The following is a 19,226-nucleotide window of genomic DNA, read 5'->3' on the forward strand; positions in this document are numbered from 1 at the left end:
GAGCAGGGAGTGCAAGGCTCAAATAAGTAAGGGTGCCTTTTAGGTAAATCTGCTGGAGGTTGCTTCCATAGGTGCCCACTAGATAGTGGTAAGCTGGTCTGTCAGGACCTATGGCAGGGATACTGTTGCTCTTGGAGATGAAGTCATACTAAGGCACTGACCACTAATAAGATGGCACCTGCAGAAGAAGAGAGAGGTCAGTCTGGCATTACCAGACTAAAGAAAAGTAGTCGGGATGGAAGCCAAGGTCATACATGGAGAGACTAGACAAGGGGTAGGCAGGAGTGTGGTCTGGAACACAGCCGAGGACATACACAGGTATCAGGTGAAGCAGGCAGAGAAATAGTCAGAGGATAAAGCTAGGGTCATACACAGTTACTCGGGAGAGGCAAAGTCCTTTGAGCAAGCTGGGGTCAAACCAAGAGTCAGGTAGCTGGATGGTCCAGAGGCAAACTGGGTTGGTAAATGGAAGTCCAGGATACACAGGAGCAAACAGTATTGGTAGCTGAAGATTATCCAGCATTTTCTGGCCACTGCTGCTGTCCCTATATAGAGCATTTGCCACCAGTTCCAGCAGTGGGTGTGCATGAATGTGTACCAACCTGCAGGTGAACACGTTGGCGCATTCCAGTGCAGACGAGCTTGGCCATGTATAGTATTGGGGCTATGCCAGTTCTTCTTAGCACATGCATATTTTAATTCTGATGTCTCCTTCTCAGCACATGCCCATCTTTTCTCTGAATGGTGTCCTGACACATTGTAAGCTATTTCCAAAAGTTGATGTTTTTTTCACACAAGATTGTAGTGTAAAGCTAAGGTGGGTGCTATGACAAATTAGTGTCATCTATTAAAGTTATTGTTACCTTTAAAAAATAAAATCTATTGAAGATAAGGTTATGAAATATTAAATACTTGTATATCCTAATTGAATATATATTAAATCATGGGCCTCTGAACCCATATTGTGTATTACAGACATCAATACAGCAGCAGAAAAGCAAGGAGTCTTTTGAAACGATTTAATAATGTTGACAACGATGATATGACACTTTCACCATCATCACAATAACTTGTAACATGAATGGCAGATGGCATGTTTGTCAATATGATTTCCCCAGCAAGATGGCACCCTGAACACCATGGAACTGCTGCCAAAGGGTGTCATTAATAATGGCAGTGACCTAAATGTTTAACCCTTGAAAGAGATGCAAATCATACAATTTTACTGAGGTTCCCTTTGTTTGCCATTGACTATTATTTGATGCTTTGTCATGGATTGAGAATTCAGGGGCTGGGGTTTGACTGTCACACTAAATCAAAATGAAGCAATGGAGGGCATGACTTCTATTCAGAAAATACTTTCCAACTGGCAGATCTCATCAATAGAGCATGAATATTAACTCTTTCATGACCATGTCATTAAAGCCCAAATGATTGGGCCAAATTTTGTAGGCTCAGTATGCATAGTTAGCTTGGCAATATTTCTTTGACATATTTTCTTATCTAAATATTTTTTTAAATTGTTTTAACCACTTCCGGACCACACGCCATTGATATATGTCTGTCTTTTGACATTAAATACCAGTGTTATGGCAGCACATACTGTAGCTGCCATAACCCCAGTATTTTCTGAAAGGGCAGGCGGTCCTCTTTAGGATGAAAGTGATCTCTGCAACGGATTGACCACGAGATCACTTTTATCAGCGGCAGGAGAGGTGACCACCCTCTTCCAGCCGCGTCCTGGTCGTCTCCGCCACTTATAGGAGCCGTCGGTATCAGCGGAGACGATCCAATCCTTTCCCCTGTTTGGCACTAAGTTGAGTGAGGGAATGATGGCCCCCACCCGACTCTCTGCCATTGGATGACGGCAGCAACATCACAACTTCTGTTGTTTTTTTTTGTTTTGTTTTTTGCTTTTAAGTGTAAATGTTAGGTCTTTTTGATCCCAGAGCTCACATTAAAGAGGTCCAGTCATGCTTTTTATCTATTACAAGGGATGTTTAAAAATAAGACGTAAAATATATAAGATTTTTTTTTTTTTAAGTGCCCTGTCTCTCCGAGCTTGTGCACAGAAGCGTGAGGTATTGCCGCAATTGTTGGAGCGAGAGCAATAATTCTAGCCCAGGACTTCCTCTGTAACTCAAAACTGGTAACCTGTAGAAATTTGTAATCGTTGCCTTTAAAGATTTTTAAGTGCCAAAGTTTGTTGCCCTTCCACGAGCGGGCGCAATGTCATGTTGGGTATAAATTTACCCGGCGTTACATCATCCTTCACAATATAGAAAAACATTGGGGTAACATTTCTCTGTGTTCTTATTTTTTTTTAAAAGTGTATTTTTTAAAAAAAAAAAGTGTTTGTAATACCGCTACACAAATATGGTGTGGCATAAAATATTTTATTCTGTAGGGTGTCTGAAAAAAATATTTTGGGGGTTCTAAGTAATTTTCTAGCAGAAAAAAAAATTATTTTAACTTGTAAACAACAGTAGTCAAAATAGGCCTGTTCCTTAAGTGGTTAAACAAATATAAAGGTTTTATTTGGTAAACTGTATTAATAAATACCTTGTTTAATCTAAAGGCAAAACTTTTTGTTTCTGTTTTGGATAGAGTGGAGATGGATAAGAACATCTGTCAGTTTTTATCGTTATCTGTTCTTCTGTTAAGGAGATTCACCCTCTCCATTTGTCCTGTTTACCATTATCATTAAAAGTGAAAGTAAAAGAAAATCTAAAATATTGGGTTGTCCCCAGAAAAGTTATAGAGGGGAAGTCTTACAATGGGGACAGTAGTTCTGGTGACCCTTAAATTCCAGGGATTTCCTCTCACTTCACGTTTGGCTATGAGACAGGGAGTAAAGAGAAATCTCTGTAATGGGACACAGATGGAAAAAAAACTGACGGGGGGGCGTGCTCTACTGGCTAATGTAGATGGCTGTCTAATTCCCCAGCTCTGCAGCAGACCCAGTCAGAGTGACCTTGTAGCAGCTTTAGAAGAGGCATCACCTGCCTGAGCCTGACACCGGACACACTGCAGCTTCCTGGCAATATGTCAGAAAGAAGGAAGGACGCCAAACTGTAGAGAAAGCTGATATCTTTCTTCTCCTCCTCGGCACTAACAAGCAGCCAAGAGGGCACCGGCGGCGCCCGTGGATTCCCGGCGTGGTTCTCACATCCACCCTCCAGGCAGAGCCTTTCCTACCACCTGATGCCTCAGCACCCTGATACAAACAGTCAGTCCTCTCCTCCTAACTCACCCTCCACTGCCAGCCCTGTTGAATCTAAAATGAGAACAGTTAGAGCCCTTAACAATCATCAGAAGGCTCAGCTGCCTGCACGTTCTCCCTCCCCCACCACAGCAAGCATCACTGCTAGACTCATTCCCTGATTCAGATCAGCCACTATCAGAGAGAATTATGAAACATATGCTGCTCTCCTTGAGACAAACCCTGTATACCGACTTATCTGTTGCAGTATCCTCCCCAGCTGGATCTGTACAACAACATGACCAGCATATCAATTGCATAGAGTCTAAAATTAATGATATGTATGAAGCCCACAATGACCCGTTAGATGGGTTTGAGGATCATGAAGACTAACTGCAACTGATCAACCTCAAATTAGCAGATCTGGAAGGCCGATTCAGAGTAACAACATAAAGTTTTGCAACATCCCAGAATCGGTCCAACAATCCGATCCTACACAATATCGGCAGTCATTAATGCTCACTCTGATTCCTGACCTTAGCGACCGTGATGTAGAAATTCACAGAACGTATTGACTTCCTAGAACCCCAAATATCCCAGCCTCTGCACCCAAAGATGCACTGGCTCACAAACATTTTTTCACAACTAAAGAAGGAGTCATGTACGCAGCTAAGCGCCAACCTGACCCTTTCTCGACAGCTGCTCTCTATGTAGATCTTTCAAAGGCGACTATGGAGACCCACAGACAACTAGCAACTATTACAAATGCTCTTCAAAATCATACAATCCCCTATAAATAGGATCTTCCCACAAAACTGATCATCACCTACCAAAATAAAACACATACAGTATGGTGTGAACACTTCCAATGGGCCTCAAACTACTGAGGCATTAGTGTATAATCCCTGAAGAAGTGCCTGACCCCTCCGAACAACTCTCTGCCCAGATGTAAATTGGAGGAGCAAACATAGATACCTGATGACTCACAATAAGTCTCTTCTTCCTACAAGCATATTGTCTGTTGACTGGACACCTGCGGCACCTTTCACATATTACCGCAGACCTTATCGAGTGGTCCCTGACCTGCTGAAAGTGCAGTGTACCTCATTCCCCCGTTACCTGTTTGCAGTAGTTACTGCTCATTGAGCTTGTGTTTCCCCTGAGCTCTCACTTTATAACAGAACTCTGCCTACCCCCTGACACCACCTACTCTCTCTCAATCTTCAATCCCAATTTAACTCTATCCATCTTGTGTCTGTACATACTGCATATAAAGACAACCACTCTACTTTCCAACTTTCAACCACCGACCCCTTCAGTGTGCCCACTCATCCTGCAACTCATACTATGCTAGGGCCTTTAAATTTGTTTCCATCAATGCGAGGGGCTTAAACCCCCCAAAAAAGATCAGCACTACTCAAAGAGGCCAACAGCCAAAAAGCTGATATCCTGCTAGTACAGGAAACACACGTCACATCCTCACAAACCGCTAAATTCACACTGAAGAAATATAACCAGCTCTTCTCGGCCTTGGGTCAAAAGAAATATAACAGAGTTCTCACAGCTTTCTGGTATTCCCTTCAATTTAAGCCATGTCAATCCATAACAGACCACCAGGGCTGTTACCTAATACTAATCTGTGAAATTAACCATACCACCTATACCTTACTTAATGTCTATGTCCCTAACAAACATCAGCTGTGCTTCCTTTAGCGTCTCTACAAGAATGTACAGCAAATTCAGAAAGTGAAACTTATCATAGGCAGCGACTTTAACTTAACTGACAACCCAAACTTGGACACCGCCTCATCAACCCATCCTGCAATGAATCCTTTTTTTCAGACATCTGAACTATATGATGTGTGGCGATGCCAACATAGATCAGAGAGGTATTATTCCTATTTTGTGCCTTCTCAATTGTCCTACTCCCACATTGATTTGTTCATTGTCGATAAAATCACACTCCAGGATGCAACAATAGGTATCATATCCTGGTCCGACCATGCACCGCTAACCTTAACCATAGGAGACCAAAGCCCGGGACTGCCTTGTTCATGGAGACTCAATGTCATTCTACTAACAGATCTCAGTAACATTCAAAAACTTACCACTGAACGACCATCCAGAAACTGATAGGTTTTTACTGTAGTCCACAAAGCCTACGTTCTTGGAATTATCATCAAATTACATGCTAGAGCTAAAATCCAGAGGTCTTAGCAAATTGAAGCAATCACATCACAAATTGCTAATTTAGTAAACCAAAATAAACAAGCCCCTTCCCATAAATTAGCCAAAAAACTCAGTGGACAGAGACAAAAACTCTGTTCACTCTTACTTTACATAAATACGTGAAAAACCTCAAAATTGCTAAAGCCAACTACTACGCCTTGGATAATAAAGCAGGGGCCCTATTGGCTAGAAAGGTTAAGACTCAATGTTCAAAAAGCAAAATAGCATCACGCAATCACCCAACCTCCAAACAACTACTTACCAATCCTCAGAATATTGCAGACGCATTTAGTGATTATTATTCTTCCCTTTACAACCTAGCCAATGGCCCAAAAACACCCCAACCAACAGACTTGATTATCCAAAGCTTTTTAAAATCAATCAATCTCCCCCTGTTACTCTTGTCCAGCTGGATTTACTCCCTTAACCCATCACAAATGACAAAAGCATTCAAGCTTCTCCACCATAAATCCCCAGGTGAGGATGGTTATACCAATGTATTTTATAAACATCTTGTTGACCCCACCTCACCTCTCAATTCAACTCTGTTGCTTCTGTTGGTTCTCTGCCGATAGATATGCTACGTTCAGTTATCACCACTATTCCTAAACCAGGAAAGAATCCTACCTCTACAACTAAATAAAGACTGATATCTCTCCTTAACATGGATGTAAAATTATTTGCCAAAGTCATTTCCTCTGGGCTATTAAAATGCCTACCCTATTTGGTGCAGCTGGACCAAGTAGGCTTCGTAGCTGACAGACAAGCTCCGGATGCAGCAAGGAGGGTTATTAATCTAATCCACAAGGTTACCCAAACACAAACGCCTTCTCTGCTACTGTCCTTGAATGCAGAGAAGTTGTTCAATAGAGTGCATTTGGGATTCCTGAGGGCAATGCTCACCACATAACAAGCTGGTTCCAATAAGCGATTATATCTCTACACTCCAACCCATCAGCCAGAGTTCTCACTATCTAAGCCCTTCGGGATCTCCAATGGCACTTGCCAAGGGTGTCCCCTGTTTCCTCTTATTTTTGTTTTATTAATGGAACCCCTGGCAGTTAAGATCAGAGAAGATAGACGTATCTCAGCTATTCAGTGTAATAGCATAGACCATAGAATTAGCCTCTTCGCTGATGATGTTATTCTCCTGATAACTAACCCAAACCAATATATGCCAGCTGTAATAGACATAATCAATTAAGTTTGGCCTCCTTCTATAAACTTAACGCCTCTAAATCCATAATTCTCCCTCTAAATCCTCAACACGGCCAGGAATCCACACTAAAAGAGACTCTACCCTTCATCTGGTCCAGCCAATCTATATCATACCTAGATATAAAACTTGCCTCCTCTTTGCAACACCTAATTGGCCTCAATTTCCATTCCTTCCAGAAGCAGCTCCCCCAACTGCTGAACCATATGCGGGTAAATGGCCTCTCTACCTTAGGGAAAATAGCCTCCTTAAATATGATCATCCAGCCCAAACTCTTTTATTTATTTTGCACAGTAATAATTCCCATTCCCTAATCTTTCTTCACTTCAATACAAAAACAAAACTCTAGATTAATTTGGGGCGCCAAACCACCCAGATGCCCCCCTCTAAATTCTTATTAGACATTGCAGCCAGGCAGGAGTAGGTCTCCCCCACATCTGCACTTATTAGTACGCCTCCATCCTAGATCAGTTTTACTTTTGGTGTCATCCAATCCCCAATAAAACCTGGTCAACTATGGAATCCTCATTTCTCCAGATCACCAATCTACTAGATAATCTCCTACTCACCTCAGTGGGGACTCCCCCAAAATGGAGAATTTACCCCCAGCCATCAAGGCCTCACTGCTAACATAGAAAAAAATTACTCATGATATACCCCCAGCCCATCGATCCCATACTATATTGATCCATCTCCATGCACTAACTACCCAACTGACAGACCTCAAAATACATCACTGGCATACACTCGGAATAAAAACTCTATCTGCCTTTTACACTAATGACTCCCAATAAAATATTTAGGGATCTCCGGAGTGAGCCCCAGCTCCCGAACTTCGACTCCAACCCATACACAAGGATCTCCTACTTCCTGAAAACCCTTAAGGCCCTGTACACACGATCAGTCCATCCGATGAAAACGGACTGAAGGCTGAAGTCTGATGGTCTGATGTGCCTACACACCATCAGTTCAAAATCCGATTGAGTCCAAAGCGGTAACGTAAAACACAACAACGTGCTGAAAAAAACGAAGTTCAATGCTTCCAAGCATGCGTCGACTTGATTCTGAGCATGCGCGGGTTTTGAACCGATGCTTTTGCGTACTAACCATCGGTTTCGACCGATCGGTCAGGCGTCCATCAGTCCGATTTTAAAGCAAGTTCTAAAACTTTGGACTGAAGGACAAAAGTCTGATGGGCCATACACACGGTAGGTTTGGACTGATGAAACTGAACTTCAGTCCATTTTCATCAGTTTGGACTGATCGTGTGTACAAAGCCTGAGATCCCCTTTGTGGTAAAAATCCCTGAACCACTGCACCAATTTTATGCCCATACTAAATATCCCAAACATGGTATCTCTACAATCGACACAGTCCTAAATAATAATCATCCCTATTTTCAAATCACCACCCTCTCAAAATGGCTAGAGGAACTAAATAGTACTGCTACCTCCACTATGTGGTCACATGCATTTAGACTCACCTATAAGGCTCACTGTTCCAACCACTGGGAAACATACCAAAAAACTTTACACAGATAGTACCCAATGTCCCACCGCCTATCAAAGATCTACCCAGGACACCCTGCGACCTGTTGGAGGTCATGTGGAAGCATTGGCACAATTGAGCACACCCTGTGGTTTTGTAGATCTTTAAGCTCCTTCTGGAGACAAGTCTTCTCCTTGATCTCCTCCATATCACACACCCCCTCAGCCCCTAATCCCTTGCTGGCGCTACTCCACCTTTACATAGAGAAATTCCCTCCTAGCTCTAGGGTTGTAGTGTTGCTCCTACTACTAGCAGAGAAATCAAACATTACTAAACTTTGGAAATCATCAGAACTCCAAATGTTCTCTAACATATTAGCAGACCTTAACCATCAAAGCAAAATGGAGAGGCTAATGGCTTGAAAAACATAGAAATTGAAAACTTTCTCTCCAACTGGTCGTCTTGGTTAAAACACCCCAAATGTACCGAGAACTTTTGTCTTTGATTAATCTTTCATTCCAACTTCTTTCTTTGTCCAAAATTATATGATATTATGGACCATTTTTTGATTGTTCCCTCTCCCCCTTTTACCCAATCTCAACCCCCCTACCTTATTCCACCCTCCGTCTGGAACCATCACTGTTAGCATTTACAAGTACTGTTTGTCTGGTTTAACTTCTGTTCATAATTCATATTGATTACAGTAATACCTTGAGTTACGAGCATCATTTGTTCCACAAGCATGCTTGTAATCCAAAGCACTCATATATCAAAGCGAGTTTCTCCATAAGAAATAATGGAAACTCAGATGATTAGTTCCACAAGCACTGCTGGTGTATTCTGTACTATATGAGGCCAGAGGTGTGGGGTCACTTGTGGCTCCCAGTGCTTCCAGGAGAACTCTGAGATGCTCAGAGACACTCTGAGACACTGTTGACACTTTTGGGGGCTTCAACGCACGTTACGCCTGCCCCACCCATCTGGGAGTGTCTCCGAGCATCTCCAAGTTCTCCAGGAAGCGCTGGGAGCCACCAGCGCCCCCACACCTCTGTCCACATACAGTACTACAGTACTTCTTTCAAAACGTGTGTATACCGCATTACTCGCAAACTGAGGTATTACTGTACATATATAAATGACCTGTACTTTTTATACTACCGGTTAAATATGCTCCAGTTGGAACATCTGACTTGCTATGCATCTTGTTTTTTCTTTCCTAAACATGAAAATCAATAAAGAAATATTAAAATAAGAAAATCTGACAGGGGTTATTTTGCTGTATCCAAAATGTTTTTTTGTTTTTTTTTTGCATATAGTTCTACTTTAACCGCTTCCCTACCGTCCACCAAACATTGCCTGGCTGCGTGAAACAATGTACCTGTATGTTGCTTCCTCTTCGGGGTCTTGGCACGCTCACATGCGGCGCCGGCGACCTGCTCCTACTGTGATTGCACACCGCGGGAGCCAATCAGCGGGTCCAGCAGCCACAAAGGCCACTGGGACCCGCCAATTGTTCACTGGATGTAAACAAGGCAGACCGCCGTTCTGTTAAAGAGGAAGAGAGAGATCTTGTATTCCTGCTGATCAGGAACACAGATCTCTCTCTTCCTCCAGTTAAACCATCCCCTACAGTTCGAAATCACTCCCTAGGGCACACTTAACCATTTGATCACCCCTGATGTTTATCCCTTCACTGTTAGTGTCATTTATACAGTGAAAGTGTATTTTTTTAGCACTGATCACTGTATTAGTGTCACTGGTCCCCAAAAAAAGTGTTACTTAGATTCCAGTTTGTCCACTGTAATGTTACTGTCCTGCTAAAAATTGCTGTTCACCGCCATTACTAGTAAAAAAATAACTAAAAATGCCATAAAAATATCCCATAGTTTGTAGACGTGAAACCTTTTGCGCAGACCAATCGATATACGCTTATTGGGATTTTTCTACCAAAAATGTGTAGCAGAATACACATTGGCCTAAATTGATGAAGACATTTGATTTTTTTTTTATTATTATTCGATCTGTTTTATAGCAGAAAGTAAAAAATAGTGTATACCACCAAAATAAAGCTCTATTCGTGGGAAAAAAGGACATACATTTTGTTTGGGTTCAGCATCGCATGAATGTGCAATTGTCAGTTAAAGCAAAAAATTACCTGGTCAGGAAGGGGGTTATGCCATGTACACACAATTTGTTCATCCGATAAAAACAGACTGATGGATTTTTTCATCAGATATCCGATGAAGCTGACTTTCATCAGTCTTGCCTACACACCATCAGTTAAAAATCAGATTGTGTCCAACGCGGTGACGTAAAACACAACGACGTGCAGAGAAAAATGAAGTTCAATGCTTCCTAGCATGCGTCGACTTGATTCTGAGCATGCATGGATTTTTAACCGATGGACTTGCCCACAGACGATCGTTTTTTTCTATCGGTTTTTTAACCATCAGATAATTTTAAAACAGGTTCTAAGTTTTTTCACCGATGGGGAAAAAAAACGATGGGGCCCACACACGATCGGTTCGTCCGATGAAAACGGTCTATCGGACTGTTTTCATCAGACAAACCGATCGTGTGTACAGGGCATTAAACTTTCTAGGGCTGAAGTGGTTAGGTATCTGTTTGTTTAATATAGGATGACAAATGGACAAAAACACTAATGCCACGTACACGCGAACGGTTCATCCGATGAAAACGGACCAATAGATTTTTTCATCAGATATCCGATGAAGCTGACTTTCATCAGTCTTGCCTACACACCATCAGTTATAAATCCGCAAATTGGAATAAGGATTTCCACACATCCAATTTACATAGCAGGAGATTGTGACCTGCTCTCTATGGAGCCGGTTCACACATCTCTGCAGCTGTTCCAGTGTGAATTGCACAAGATTCTTGTGCGTCTTTTGGTCTGTTTCAGGTCTAAATTCAGCCAAACACTTGGGCTGAAATCGAACCTGAAACGTTGAATGGAGACGCACCGGACTCCTGCTGTGCCAAGTTGCTGCCCTACTTACTCTTCCTCTGATAGACAACTTGCTATGAAAGTAAAAAAGTATGTTACTGTATGTACACCGTTCTGTAAGTCAGTGAGTCACAGCTTTGCTCCCATAAGACAATGTAAATTCCTCATCAATTACATTGTCCAGCAAAACCCACCTACTGCAGACACAATCTGCTCCCAACAACTGCTCACCACAGGAATTCCTGGGAAATCAGTGTTTTTTTCTTTCTTTTGGCAGGCTGATGGGTGACAATCATTGTGATTAACCATGGATGTGCATCAATAGACTACATTACTGGTTATGGATTTATATAGTGAGACATTTTTGAGGTTTTTTAATTTTTTAATAAAGGACTTGTCAAAAAGTGTGTGTTTTAATTTACTATGTACATTTTGGGGGAATGAGTAGGAGTACTATGTACCCCTTACTCATTCATGTAAGGGGACTGTATCTGGGAGTAACCTTTTTTTTAAAGGGTGCTTCCAAATTTTGTTTAGATCCCCACTTGCAGACCCCCACAACAACTGGGACAGGGTTGTGGAGAAGAGGCTTATCAACATCCTGTCAATGGGCTCCTACAAGTTGAGGGAGTATGGCCTGGTATGGTATAGGAGTAGGGGGCACACATGCTAAGCCTCCTCTTCCTGGTCAGACTGGCTGCATGCTCAGATAAGGGTGTAGTGCACATTTTGAGACTACCCTTTGTTTGTTTTGTGTGTGGGGGGTCCCCCTTGACATGCATACCAGGACCTAATCAAGGATAAGGGTTGGACATCTATTTTTTAGGTGGGAACCCATGCTATTTCATTTTTTGTGGGGTCCACCATTAACATATATACCAGACCCACATCTAGGACATGGTTCTGGTATAGATCTAATATAGATCAAATGAATTCTCAGCCTTTTGTTTGCAAACAGAACAAATCAGCTGGGAATTGTCATTTCCCAGGAATACCATTTTTTTTTTTTTTTTGTAAATGCCAGTTTTCCTGTTGTAGGTTGTATACATCATACATATGTGCATTTCAAAGGAACATTCAGGGCATTTTGCAGATATATTATTTAAAGGGATTTAGAATGTCTTAATGTTGCCCTCTAAGCATTATTAAAATGCTACTCCTCACTAAATGGAATAATAAAAAAATATATAATCGCCAGCCTCCTTCAGCCCCCAGATCATTTGTATAACAATCCATTGCCTATTATGCCGCGTACACATGACCGTTTTTAATGTCATGGAAAAAAACAAGTTTTTCTTGACGTGATTCTTGTCAAGCCTGTCTTGCATACACACGATCATGAAAAAAAAAAATGCCCGAACAAAGTGTGGTGACGTACAACACGTACAACTGCATTATAAAGGGGAAGTTCCATTCAAATGGCGCCACCCTTTGGGCTTCTTTTGCTGATTTTGTGTTAGTAAAAGTTTGGTGAGAGACCATTCGTGTTGTTCAGTCACTTACAGCATGACGAATGTGCTACCTCCATTACAAATGCTAGTTTTACCAGAACGAGTGCTCCCGTCTCATAACTTGCTTCTGAGCATGCGCATTTTTTTTCTGTTGCTAAAGCCTACACACAACCATTTTTCATGGCGTGAAAAACAACAACAAGAAAAACAACAAGAAAAATTAGAGCATGTTCTAAATTTTTAATGCCCATTTTTCACATCGAGAAAAATGCTCTGGAGCATACACACAATAGGGCCAGATTCACAAAGAATTGCTCTGGCGCAGCGTATCAGAGATACGCTATGCCGCCGTATCTTACCTGGCGGAATTTGGAATCCAGGAAGATTTCGCGCCGTAAGTTATGGCGGCGTAGTGTATTTCTCGGCACGTATTTCAAATTGGGCTGGTAGGGGGCGTGATTCATTTAAATGAAGCGCGTCCCCGCGCCGATTGAAATGCACATGCTCCGTTTTGAAATTTCCCGCCGTGCTTTGTGCGAAATGACGTCGCACCGACGTAACTTTTTGAACTTCGACGTGCGTTACGTCCTTTACTATTCACGGACGACTTACGCAAAAAAAATGTTTAAATTCGACGCGGGAACGACAGCCATACTTTAACATCGCAAGTCTATCTATACGCCACAAAACAGCAGCTTTAACTATACGCCGGGAAAGGCCGACTAGCGACGTTGTAAGAGAATGCGACGGCCACGCGTACCATCGTGGATCGCCGGAAAAAGCTAATTAGCATACCCGACGCGGAAAACGATGCGAACTCCACCCAGCGGGCGGCAAAGTATTGCACCTATGATCCGAAGGCGTACAAAGCCGTACGCCAGTCGGATCGAAGCCAGAAGCCGTCGTATCTTGGTTTGAGGATTCAAACTAAAGATACGACGCGGCAAATTTGAAAGTACGCCGGTGTATCAGTAGATACGCCGGCGTACTTCTTCTGTGAATCTGGCCCAATCGTTTTTAATGACCATTTTAAAAAATAGCATTTTTCACGTCATGAAAAACGGTCTTGTGTGCGCGGCATTAGATTTGTAAATGGTTGTTACTGTTTTATAACATTTAGCTCCTCTAGACTTTAATGGGGTCTTAAATCTGTACCCAAACTTTCAGTAAGTTGTGAACTTACCCCGTAACCAAACCTCATGTGTTTGGCTCATCACTATTTGTATATAGGGAGCTTTACATTTTAAAACAACAACTTTTTTCTTTTAGTTTTTGATAATGGTGGTGTGCTATACAATAACTCACAGCAGGCTTTTCACCTTTTAGAAATTAGGAGTAATAATAAAGACTGCTGAATTTATGTTTAGTCAAGTTACTGCACTTTTAATTTTAGTCTTTTCGTATTAGATAAAGGCCGCTTATTACTTACGGCATTTCATTTTGTCAAGTTACTGGCTCTATATGCAATTTAAATTTAATCAAGCCAGTGAAAAAAAGATCAAAACAGTTTGAGTCAGATCTTAAATCTTTAAAAGGGTATCAGAGGTCATTAAACGTATAATGTGCAGACAATTCTCCAACTCATAAAACTCCTCACCTACAGATTGTCTTATTGATTGGATGATTTTAGTATCATTGTCTAAACTGCTAGAATCTTATTCCTTGTAAAAAAAAAAAAACAACATACAGAACTTCAGCCTGAATGCTGGGTGCAGCAGTTCAACTATGAACATCTGCAAATTACCCATGCATTGAACCATCACCAGTTTAACTTTTTCCCCAGACAGATAATCAATTTCAAAGCAAACTGTTTCTAGCTAAAGCTTATTCTTCTGATGGATGTTGACAGTAGACATAGATTCTAAAATGTGTAACAGAAAGACAAATTATAGCAACATATCAGCAGCATCACTGGTTTAAATCATTCATATCTATTGTAAGGATAGCAGATACTTAACCACTTAACCCCCGGACCATATTGCTGGTCAAAGACCAGAGCACTTTTTGCGATTCGGCACTGCGTCGCTTTAACTGACAATTGCGCGGTCGTGCGACGTGGTTCCCAAACAAAATTGGCATCCTTTTTTTCCCACAAATAGAGCTTTCTTTTGGTGGTATTTGATTTTAGTGTTTGCGCTATAAACAAAAATAGAGCGACAATTTTGAAAAAAATATATATTTTTAACTTTTTGCTATAATAAATATCCCCCAAAAATATATAAAAAAACTATTTTTTTCCTCAGTTTAGGCCAATACGTATTCTTCTACATATTTTTCGTAAAAAAAAAAATGGCAATAAACATTTATTGATTGGTTTGCGCAAAAGTTATAGCGTTTACAAAATAGGGGGTAGTTTTATGGCATTTTTATTAATATTTTTTTTTTACTAGTAATGGCGGCGATCAGCGATTTTTTTTGGTACTGCGACATTATGGCGGACACTTCGGACACTTTTGATACATTTTTGGGACCATTGGCATTTTTATAGCGATCAGTGCTATAAAAATGCATTGGATTACTATAAAAATGACACTGGCAGGGAAGGGGTTAACACTAGGAGGCGGGGAAGGGGTTAAGTATGTTCCCTGGGTGTGTTCTAACTGTAGGGGGGGTGGTCTCACTAGGGGAAATGACTGATCGCTGTTCATACATTGTATGAACAGACGGTCAGGCATTTCTCCCCTGACAGGACCGGGAGCTGTGTGTTTACACATACAGCTCCCGGTCCTCGCTCTGTAATGAGCAATCGCGGGTGCCCGGCGGCGATCGCGCTCCTAGTGGCCACTTAGAGAGCCAACGTTATTGTACGGGCTCTCGCGCAGGGGAGCCGACCTGCCGGCGGCTGGTCGGCAAGTAGTTAAAGTGGTTCTAAAGTCAAGATATTTCTTACCTTAATGCATTCTCTGCATTAAAGGGGTTGTAAAGGTTATTTTTATTAGTTTCTAAATAGGTTCCTTTAAGATAGTGCATTGTTGGTCGTACACGCGGTTGGACTTTTGACCGTGCAAAAGTCCGCCGTGAGTTTGTCGGAAAGTAAGATAACAGGTTCTCTATCTTAGGTCCGTCAGATGGAGGCTACATATGGACGGACTTTCCGAGAAAAAAGCCTATCTGACTTTTTTTCTCAGAAAGTCCGACCGTGTGTACGAGGCATAAATGTTTTTTTTCTTTGTTTTCTTTGTCTGAATTTCTCACTTCCTGGTCCTCCTCAGTAAGCTGTTCTGGCTGACTAACCCCCAGCCAGAACAGCTTGGATGATGGGGGCAAGCTTACTGAGAAACAGCGAGTGAGAAATCCAGACAAAGAAAAAAAACATTTAGAAGGGAAATCGAAGGAAAAGTAAACCAACAATGCACTAGCTTAAAGAAAATAATGGAAAATGGAAAATAAAAAACAAACCTTTACAATCCCTTTGAGGTAAAAATGTCCCAGTAGTTGTATCGCCCTCCTCACCACCCTAAATACTTACCTGAGTCCTATCTCGATCTAGCACTGTGTCTGTGATCCTCTACTGACAGGACACAACATCTGCAGAGGGAGCCATTGGCTTCCTCTGCTGTCAATCAAGTCTTGTGGAGAGAGAGCACAGGGCAGGGCCAAGCCACATTGTGTGTGTCTGTGGATGCACACAGCCTGGCTAGGGAGTAGGCTTGCACAAGTGCCCCACAGCAAGCAGTTTACTATGGGGCAGACACAGAAAAGATGGAACGGAGAACACGGACGGGAGACCCCAAAAGGGTAGGTTCAGTGTCGTTCTGTGCAATACCATTGTACAGAGCAGGTAATACAGTATATATATATATATATATATATATATATATATATATATATATATATATACACGCATATATCATACACATACAGTATATACACTGTATACTATTTTGTTAAAAGTATTAGGACACCTGCCTTTACACACACATGAACTGTAATGGCATCCCAGTCTTAGTCTGTAAGGTTGAATAATGAGTTAGCCCACCCTTTGCAGCTATACCAGCTTCAACTCTTCTGGGAAGGCTGTCTACAAGGTTTAGGAGTGCGCCTATGGAAATATTTTTGGGTTGAGGTCAGGACGCTGTGCAGGCCAGTCATGTTCCTCCACCCTAAACTTGCTCATCCATGTCTATATGGACGTTGCTTTGTGCACTGATCCAATCATTTGGTGGAGGGTGGATTATTGTGTGGGATTGTTTTTCAGAGGTTGGGCTTGGCCCCTTAGTTCCAGTGAAGGAAAATCTTAAAGCGTCAGCATACCAAGACATTTTGGACAATTTCATGCTCCCAATTTTGTGGGAACAGTTTGGAGATGGTTCCTTCCTGTACCAACATGACTGCGTACCAGAGTACAAAGCAAGGTCCATAAAGACATGGATGATCGAGTTTGGGGTCAATAATTTGTGTGGCCACCATTATTTTCCAGCACTGCCTTAACCCACTTGTAGGGCGTTCATTTCAGCTACTGAATTTGTTTGCTATAGGTTGTTGTATTCGGGGGTTGAAAACTTAATGTGATAACAACCCCCTCAAGTGATTGAAATAACTAAAGCTTAGAAAGTTAAAAGTCCTAATGCCTTTGCATGTAACAGTGGTCAATTCAGAATTAAATTCTTGTACACAGATTTTCTTGGGGGAAAAGGTTGTAATGGTAGTATTTTTTTTTTCTATGCATACTCTTTATGTTTTTATTTTTTTAAACTGATTGGTAAATGCTCTTGTCACATACCTTTTTGTAGTGCCATCAGGGCCGGTGCAAGGATTTTTGCCAACTCGGGCGAAGGTGCATTTTTCCAAAAGGGCACGCACACGCGCGCGCACACACCATACATTATATATGTATATATATCAGACCCCCCTCCACTAACTACAGACCCCCCTACCACAGTATGGATTACCCTCACTAAGAACAGACACCCCTTCCTCAGGACAGACCACCCTCCGTTAGTATAGACCCCACACTAAGTACAGACCACCCTCCGTTAGTATAGACCCCCTCCCTCAGTACAGACACCCCATCAGTGTAGAATCCCCCCTCTTAGTGCAGACACCCCAGCTTTAGTGCAGACCCCCCATCAGTATAGATTTCCCCCCTTTAGTGCAGACCCCCCATCAGTATAGATTTCCCCCTTTAGTGCAGACCCCCCACTAGTATAGAATCCCCCTTAGTGCAGACCCCCACAGTATAGACACCCCTCATAGTGCAGACTCCCCCATCAGTATAGACACCCCCATCAGTATAGACATCCACCCTTAGTACAGACCCCCGCGCAGTATAGACATCCCCCTTAGTTCAGACCCAACATCAGCATAGGCACCCCTCTCCCCTCCCATAGCGCCCCCCCCCCACATGTCCATCTACTTATAATAGAGTAATAAAGTGTACAGTACAGACCTCAGAACAGCGCGGCAGCAGACGTATACACACAGTGGTGTGTGTCCCTCGGCTCCTCCTCCTCCTTGTATGTAAAGAGCGAGGAGGAGGCGACGGCTGCTTCAGTCCACTCCACCGAAACAGAGCGAGGTCAGATCAACAGGGCAGCGGGCGGGGATAGCGGTGCCGCTATCCACGGGTGTCACTAGGGTTGCCACCTTTTCTTCAAGCCAAACCCGAACACTTTAGCGACTCACGGCATGTTACCCCAACCACGGTGCGATTTGCCACGATTGTCACCTGACAAACTGAGACAAAATCACGTTAACAGAATTGTGGGATGCCTGTCACCCAAAATAAGTTTTGCTTTGCGATTGGGGTGCCATTATCCCCAACCCCTCCTATTGCAAATCTTCTTCCCCTACCAGCACAAATCCTCCTCCCTCCAATACCCCCATGGCAGCCGACAGAGGGTATCACGGGGCACCAGCACACAGGGGGGTCCAGACAGCAGGGGGTTCGGAGTGGGGGGCAATTAAAGAGGAGGGGGGACAATTACAGAGATTGGGGGGCAATTACAGAGGAGGGGGTGAAAATACAGAGGAGGGGAGGTAATTACAGAGATTGGGGCAATTAGAGGAAGGGGGTGCAAATACAGAGGAGGGGGCAATTACAGAGGAGGGAGTTGCAAATACAGAGATAAGGGGGCAATTAAAGAAGGGGGTGAAAATACAGAGGAGGGGGTGCAATTACAGAGGAGGGGGTGCAAATACAGAAGAGGGGGGAAAATTACAGAAGAGGGGGTGAAAAAATACAGAGGAGTGGGGAATACAGAGGAGGGGGACAATTACAGAAGAGGGGGGTGAAAATACAGAGGAGGGTGGGAATACAGAGGAGGGGGGACAAATACAGAGGAGGGGGGGGCAAATACAGAAGAGGGGGTGAAAATACAGAGGAGGGAGAAATACAGAGATGGGGGGGCAAATACAGAAGAAGGGAGAGAAAATACAGAGGAGGGGGAAGAAAATACAGAGGAGGGGGGAGAAAATACAGAGGAGCGGGGAATACAGAGGAGGGGGTGAAAATACAGAAGAGGGGGTGAAAATACAGAGGCGTGGGGAATACAGAGGAGGGGTGACAATTACAGAAGAGAGGGTGAAAATACAGAGGAGTGGGGAATACAGAGGAGGGGGGACAATTACAGAAGAGGGGGTGAAAATACAGAGGAGGGTGGGAATACAGAGGAGGGGGGACAAATACATAAGAGGGGGGTTGAAAATACAGAGGATGGGAATACAGAGGAG

The 19,226-nt window shown here is 42.7% G+C and overlaps 1 protein-coding gene across 1 annotated transcript in view; it reads left to right on the forward strand.

The window, feature by feature from the left end:
* PLPPR4 (phospholipid phosphatase related 4) overlaps positions 1 to 19,226 on the forward strand; it is a 176,895-nt gene that overhangs the window by 77,675 nt on the left and 79,994 nt on the right. The gene's annotated exons all lie outside the window — the stretch shown is intronic.

The sequence above is a fragment of the Rana temporaria genome, chromosome 7 (genome assembly GCF_905171775.1).
Source record: "Rana temporaria chromosome 7, aRanTem1.1, whole genome shotgun sequence".
In the NCBI taxonomy this organism is placed as follows: domain Eukaryota; kingdom Metazoa; phylum Chordata; class Amphibia; order Anura; family Ranidae; genus Rana; species Rana temporaria.